This window comes from Capra hircus, chromosome 22, assembly GCF_001704415.2.
Source record: "Capra hircus breed San Clemente chromosome 22, ASM170441v1, whole genome shotgun sequence".
NCBI lineage: Eukaryota > Metazoa > Chordata > Mammalia > Artiodactyla > Bovidae > Capra > Capra hircus.
In genome coordinates this window covers 36,721,507-36,729,586 of record NC_030829.1, presented here as the reverse complement: position 1 = coordinate 36,729,586, position 8,080 = coordinate 36,721,507, and the positions used below count along the sequence as shown (strand labels likewise).

The 8,080-nt window shown below is 38.6% G+C and overlaps 1 long non-coding RNA gene across 1 annotated transcript in view; it reads left to right on the top strand.

Annotated features, from left to right (window-relative positions):
* LOC102179243 overlaps positions 1,851 to 8,080 on the top strand; it is a 158,523-nt gene continuing 152,293 nt past the window's right edge. The window contains exon 1 of the long non-coding RNA XR_001919955.1: positions 1,851 to 2,223. This is a non-coding gene — a long non-coding RNA (uncharacterized LOC102179243). The remainder of the gene's footprint in view (positions 2,224 to 8,080) is intronic.

Here is an 8,080-nt window from a genome sequence, read left to right as displayed (position 1 = left end):
TGTGTACTGGCATAAAAATAGACACTTAGATCAATGGAATGGAACAGAGGATTCAGAAAATGACCCATGTACAGATGATCAATTGGTTGATGAAAAAGGAGCAAAGAATATGCAACGGGGAGAGGATGGTCTCCTCAATAATTGGTGGTAGGAAAAAAAGAAAGGCATGTGCAAAAGAATGAAATTGGAACCCCTATCATATACCACACACACACATACCTACCTAAAACTAGACTTTTAGGTCTAGTTTAGGTTTAGGTTTATAGTCAAGTAGGTATGACTTGACTATAAGACCTGATTCCATAAAACTCCTAGAAGAAAACAGTAAGCTCCTTGACATTGGTCTTGCCAATGATTTTTTAGACCTGAAATCAAAAGCAAAGGCAACAAAAACAGAAATAAACAAGTGCAACTGCATCAAATTGAAAATTTTCTTCACAACAGAAAAAAAAAAACTTTTAACAAAATGAAAGGCAACCTATAGAATGGAAGCAAATATTTACAAATAATGTATCTGATAAGGGGTTAATAGCCAGAATACATAAAGAACTCATAGAACTCAATAGCAAAGGGAGCAAAGAAACACAATCCAACTAAAAAATGGGCAGAGAAGGTATTTTTATATCTTTATATCTGAATAGGTATTTTTCCAAAGAAGACATACAGATGGCCAACAGTTACATGAAAAGGTGCCTGATGTCAGTAACAAGGAAATGCAAATAACATTTGCAAATAATAAATGCAAATAACAAGGAAATGCAAATCAAAACCACACTGAGGTACCACCACATGCCTGTTACAATGATTATTATATTCATTATATAATAATTATTATATACATTATAACACCTTATTATAATAATGTGTTATAATACATTATGATGATTATTATTAAAATAGCAAGAAATAATAGGTATCAGGAAGGATATGGAGAAAAGGGAAATGTTGCACAACACTACTGGTGACAACATAAGTTGGTTCAGCCACTATAGAAAATAGGATGGAGACTCCTCAAAAAATTAAAAGTAAAATGAGCACTCAATGTAGCAATTCCACTTTCAAAGTAAGCGAAAACACTAACTCAAAAAGATACAATTTCCATGTTCAAAGAAACATTATCTATAGTAACCAAGACCTAGAGGTGCCCACAGATGGATGAATGGGCAAAGAAGTTGTTATATATAATGTATATGTAGTACATATATATATATATATAATTTAGCCATAGAAAAGAAGACAATCATGCCATTTATGCTGACATAGATGGACCTTGAGGATATTATGCTAAGTGGAATAAGTTAGCTAGAAAAAAATGAATACCATACTATTTCTCTTCTTTATGGAATCTAAAAACAACAACAAAATAACCCAAACTCACAGATGCAGAAAACAGATTGGTGGTTGCCAGATGAGGAAGATGGGGCTTGGGTACATGAGTGAAGTGAAAGTCACTCAGTCACGTTCGACTCTTTGTGATCCCATGAAATACACAGTCCATGGAATTCTCCAGGCCAGATTACTGAAGTAGGTAGCCTTCCCCTTCTCCAGGGGATCTTCCCAACCCAGGGATCAAACTTGGGTAAATGAGTAAATGCAGTCAAAAGGTACAAACTTTCAGTTATAAAATAAATAAGTCTAAGGGATGTTATGTACAGCATGGTACTATAGTTAATTAAGTATGTGCATGCATGCTCACTTGCTTCAGTCATGTCTGACACTTTGAGACCCTATGGACTTAGCTCACCAGGCTCCTCTAGAGGCAAGAATATTGGAGTGGATTGCCATGCCCTCCTCCAGGAGATCTTCCTGACCCAAGGATCGATCCCACATTTCCTGCACTGCAGGAATATTCTTCACTGCTGAGTCACTGGGGAAGCCCCATAGTTAATAATACTGTATTGTTTATTTGAAAGTTGCTAAGAAAGTACATCTTAAAGGAAATTTCAGCACTGGAAGTACTGATCATCATGGTATATATCTGAAGCTAATATAATGTTGTAAGTCAATTATATCTCAAAATGAAGTTATTTGAAGAAAATAATCAATGATACACAAAAGGACTTATACACAGGAATTTCATCTTATTTTTTATAGTAAAACTGTAAACATTTTGACGAAAAGTGGAAGCTGCCCTCCACCCCAGAAAGAAGAACGAATGCAGTAATGGTGGCGATGGAGCACAGTAAAGGACTGGAGTGGGGAAAATAAGTCTATGACTAGATGGTCAGTCTCGTAAAGTATGGTATAGCTGTATACTAACAATGCCATTTTAAAAGGATATAAACTTGTTCATAACATTTCACTCACTTCACTTGCTCAGTCGTGTCCGACTCTTTGTGACCCCATGAACTGCAGGACACCAGGCCTCCCTGTCCATCACCAACTCTTGGAGTTTACCCAAACTCATGTCCATTGAGTCAGTGATGCCATCCAACTATCTCATCCTCTGTCGTCCCCTTCTCCTTCTGCCCTCAATCTTTCCCAGCATCAGGGTCTTTTCCAGTGAGTCAGCTCTTTGCATCAGGTGGCCAAAGTATTGGAGTTTCAGCTTCAACATTAGTCCTTCCAATGAACACCCAGGACTGATCTCCTTTAGGATGGACTGGTTGGATCTCCTTGCAGGCAAAGGGACTCTCAAGAGTCTTCTCCAATACCACAGTTCAAAAGCATCAATTCTTAGGCACTCAGCTTTCTTTATAGTCCAGCTCTCACATCCATACATGACTACTGGAAAAACCATAGCCTTGACTAGATGGACCTTTGTTGACAAAGGAATGTCTCTGCTTTTTAACATGCTGTCTAGGTTGTTCATAACTTTTCTTCCAAGGAGCAAGCATCTTTTAACTTCATGGCTGAAATTAAGCATCTTTTAATGTCATAACATTAGGGAGTAAAAAATATAAATAATATACTATATATTAAATATTATAATATATTATAAATATATATATACAGCATAATATTATTTCGGATAAAAAATGCACCGATACCACTGTATATACATGTGGAAGTATACACATGTGTATAAAATCAACGTTTAACACTTTCACTTTATATGACAGAATTATGGGAATTCTAATTTTCTATTCCTATTCCTAGGTGGATTTTCAAAAATAACTAGAGTATGCTTATGTTTTAAACTAGAAATTTTACAATAAAAGAATGGGAATATTTTTAAAATGTGCTATGAATAAATCCTGGCAATGCAAAGTGCAGCCCGAAAAGATTCAAATGCACAGAGTGAAGGGCTGTATTACACTGAGGTTAATGAAGTGACAGAACTAAGACTGCTGTATAGATCAAGAGCCAGTTGCCAGTCACTTTATATCCCAAGTTATACTGGAAGGATTGTTTTATCCTAGGTCACTATCTCCATGTGGGCCATGTGGATCACTTGTACTGTGAGAATTATTTCATTCATACCAAACTATTTTTAGTTCCTTTAGGAAGTAAGTGTTTATCCTAAAACAAAAAGAATCTGAAAAATAAAATATGGATGACATGATATAATGCTCTTTAAAATCACTTATAATCAAACAGTATCATTTATTCTTTACTACCTATTTTTTAATAAATTGAAGTGAAAGTCACATAATTTTAACTATTTCAAAGTGAACAAGTTAGTGGCATTAAGTGCATTCATAATGTCACACAATCGCCACCTTTATTTAGTTCAAAAACATTTTCATCACCCCCAAAGGAAGTTCCATACAAATTAAGTAAGGTGCTCCCCATTTTTCTTTTCCCACTGCCCTTGGCAACCACTAATCTGTATTCTTTCTCAACAGATTTACCTATCCTGGACATTTCATAGAAATTTCACAGAAATCATACAATATGTGGCCTTTGTGATTAGCTTTTTTCCCCACAGCTATTTCAAGGATCATATGTATTAGAGCATATAGCAGTATTCCATTCCTTTTTACGGCTGATTAATAAGTTCATTGTCTGGATATACCACAATTTGTTTGTCCATCTCTCTGTGATGGATATTTGCACTATTTCCACATTTTGGCTGTTATAAATAGAGCTACTATGAATGTTTGTGAATATCTATTTGAATCCCTGGTTTTAATTGTTTTATACCTAGACTTGTAATTGCTGGATCATAAGGTAATTTTTTCCTGAGAGTTGTACCATAAAGAAAGCTGAGTGTCAAAGAATTGATGCTTTCTATCTGTGGAGCTGGACAAGGCTCTTGAGAGTCCTTTGGACAGCAAGCAGATGAAACAAGTCAATCCTAAAGGAACTCATCCCCAAATATTCATTGCAAGAACTGATGCTGAAGCTGAAGCTCCAATACTTTAGTCACCTGATGCAGAGACAGCTCACTGGAAAAGACCCAATGCTGGGAAAGATTGAGGACAAGGGGAGAAGGGAGTGACAGAGGATGAGGTGGCTGGATGGGCATCGTCAACTCAATGAGCATGAGTTTGAGCAAACTCCAGGAGACAGTGAGGAGGGAATCTGTGCTGCAGTCCATGGGGTCACAAAGAGTCGGACATGACTAAGTGACTGAACAAGAACCACGATGGTAATTCTAAATATAGCTTGTTACGGAATCATTAAACTTTCCTATAGCAGAAGAACCATTCTAAATCCCAACAAAAACGTCCAAGAGTCCCAATTTTTCATATCCTTGGTGACTCTTGCTGTATTTCTTTATATTTTTTACTTTTTTTCATCAAAATAATAACAATCCTAATAAATGAAGTGGTACCCTATTGTGGTTTTAACATGCATCTCATGATTAATGATGTTGACATCTCTTTCTGGGTTTGTCGGCCATTTGTATATCTACTTTGGAGAAAGGTCTCAGTTCAGTTCAGTTCAGTCGCTCAGTCATGTCCAACTCTTTGCGACCCCATGAATCGCAGCACGCAAGGCCTCCCTGTCCATCACCAACTCCCGGAGTTCACTCAGACTCACATCCATCGAGTCAGTGATGCCATCCAGCCATCTCATCCTCTGTCGTCCCCTTCTCCTCCTGCCCCCAATCCCTCCCAGCATCATAGTCTTCTCCAATGAGTCAACTCTTCGCATGAGGTGGCCAAAGTACTGGAGTTTCAGCTTTAGCATCATTCCCTCCAAAGAAATCCCAGGGCTGATCTCCTTCAGAATGGACTGGTTGGATCTCCTTGCAGTCCAAGGGATTCTCAAGAGTCTTCTCCAACACCACAGTTCAAAAGCATCAATTCTTCGGTGCTCAGCCTTCTTCACGTCCAACTCTCACATCCATACATGACCACTGGGAAAACTATAGCCTTGACTAGACGGACCTTAGTCAGTAAAGTAATGTCTCTGCTTTTGAATATGCTATCTAGGTTGGTCATAACTTTTCTTCCAAGGAGTAAGCGTCTGTCCTTTTCTCATTTTTTAATTGGGTTGTTTTTTGGTTGTTGAGTTATAGGAGTTAAAAGTTCTTAATATAGCCTACATACTAGACCCTTATCAGGTATATGCTTTTTTGTAAATATTTTTTCCCATTCTATGGATTGTGTTTTCACTTTTTTGATAATGTGATGCATCTTCAATGTATTACTTTTATTTAGTAATGTTTACCTAGAGAAATGGCACTCTATCAGATCTAGTCCCTTAAATCTATTTCTTACTTCCACTGTATCATAAATCATAAGGGATTTGATTTAGTTAATACCTGAATGGTCTAGTGGTTTTCCCCACTTTCTTCAATTTAAGTCTAAGTTTGGCAATAAGGAGTTCATGATCTGAGCCATAGTCAGCTCCCAGTCTTCTTTTTGCTGACTATACAGAGCTTCTCCATCTTTGGCTGCAAAGAATATAATCAATCTGATTTCAGTGTTGGCCATCTGGTGATGTCCATGTGTAGAGTCTTCTCTTGTGTTGTTGGAAGAAGATGTTTGCTTACCAGATGTTTGCTTACCAGTGTGTTCTCTTGGCAAAACTCTATTAAGAGGATAAGATGGTTGCATGGCATCACTGACAATGGACATGAGTTTGGGTAAACTCCGGGAGTTGGTGATGGGACAGGGAGGCCTGGCGTCCTGCAGTTCATGGGTTGCAAAGAGTCAGACGTGACTGGGCGACTGACCTGAACTGAACTGAACCTAGAGAAATATTATTTTCTGTTCTGTCAGTTCACAGTCAGATGATAACTTGGGTATATTTAAATGCTTGGGTATATTTGTTGTGTTTGACATTATTATCAGAATAGCATTCTTATCATTCTTAGGTAAGGTAAGGTAAGTCGCTCAGTCGTGTCCAACCCTTTGTGACCCCACAGACTGTAGCCTACCAGGCTCTTCCATCCATGGGATTTTCCAGGCAAAAGTACTGGAGTGGGTTGCCATTTCCTTCTCCAGAGGATCTTCCCGACCCAGGGATAGAACGCAGGTCTCCTGCATTGTAGGCAGACGCTTTGCCGTCTGAGCCACCAGGGAAGTCTATCATTCTTAGGGATGCATAATATTCTGTCGCATTCATAATAATTCATGAATCAATGGTAAAATATTGAAGGTTTTGTTGGTAACCAAAACAAATTAAGTCCAATAAACCCATTCAACAGCCAAGCATTAAAGAAAAAGCAGGAACCAGGTGTTCTGGGAATCACATGAGTCCATGGACTCTGCCTGAATACTTCAGGAAACTTGCCACTTCAATTCCAGTTTCTTTGTCTCACCTCACATTTCAAACTCTTGGGACCATAGTATCCTACTAGCTCAGCATGGATCAGGATTGACCCCTGCAGGGGATGCATAGCTGCTCAACCCAGGTCTTCCTCTTCTGGACTCAGGTATTCTCTCTCCAGATGCCAGCAGTGTTATCAGCTCTCGACTGACTTCTTCCCCAGGACCTGTCCTTGACTAAAGATACTTTATTCACCCATTCATGTCACCTTCCATGAGGCAGCCTACATCCAGTGATGGGTGATGCAGGACAACTCTGAGGGATCCTTCCAGCTCTAGAGCTGCTTGTGAGATTGGCTAAAGCCTTTGCATGACTGTACCACAGTTCACTTTTCTCTCTTATCAGTCCTGCTAACCTCACTTCCCCATGGGTACTGATCCCTAAAGTATATTCTGCACACTAGTATCTGAATGAGACCCATTTCTCAGGAACCCCACATGTTAAAGTCTTTACTCCAGTCAGCACTGGTCCAACCAACTGAGGTAACATCATGGTATCTAAGACCAGTACCTGAGGATTTCAAAGCTGGTCTGAGAAATGGAAGGGTTAACTTATGGTCTGCTATTGTGGAACATCAAAATGCTACAGAACTGTGTTCTTCCAGGAACACTGGGATGCACATCTTCTGTCATTTATTATCTCATTTGAACAAATTCCTAAGAGTTATATTATCATGACTCTTATGCATTTTTATGCTGCTTTCCGGAAGGATTCCGCCAATTAACAAAGCCACCAAAATGGGAGAAGATACTACTCAGAATTCTTAATACACCAATAGCCAGACAGGGGATGGATAGAGGTAATATCAGGTATATCAGGAAACCAGCTAGGTGATTTAAATAAATCCACTATTGTCCCCTTTATCTCTAGTAATAATTTTTTTAAAAACCCATAACTTTATTTGAGCCATGGAAGTTGAGAATGAACACTGCATTTCCTAACTTGTCCCCTAACAGACATGTGACCAAGTTCTGTCCACTGCAATGTGAGTAGTCAGTGTGGAAAACTTGCCTTGAAAAGAAAGGGGCATACATTTCACTTCCCCTTTCCTCTTTCTGTTGGCTAGACTGAAATCATAATGTTAAGCCATCTTGGACAATTAAAGATGTGAAAAAAACAGTGGGAATGGTAGAGCCACAAGGAAGAAGGAACCTGAATCAGAGATGTTATGGAGCCACCATACCAGGCCAGAATACCTAAGCCTTGGTTTCTTTTCATATGGGAGAGAAATAATAATCTTTCTGTTTAAGCCAGTGCTTTTATAGATCTCTGGACAGCAGCTGGATATGTATGCCAACTACACACTCTTTCTCCTCACTTCATCTGCACAGCTTTTCTTTGGCAATAGCTATTTGTGTCATTTTAGATATTAAGAAAGAAGAGATCACAAATAATAAGGAATTCACCCCTGAGT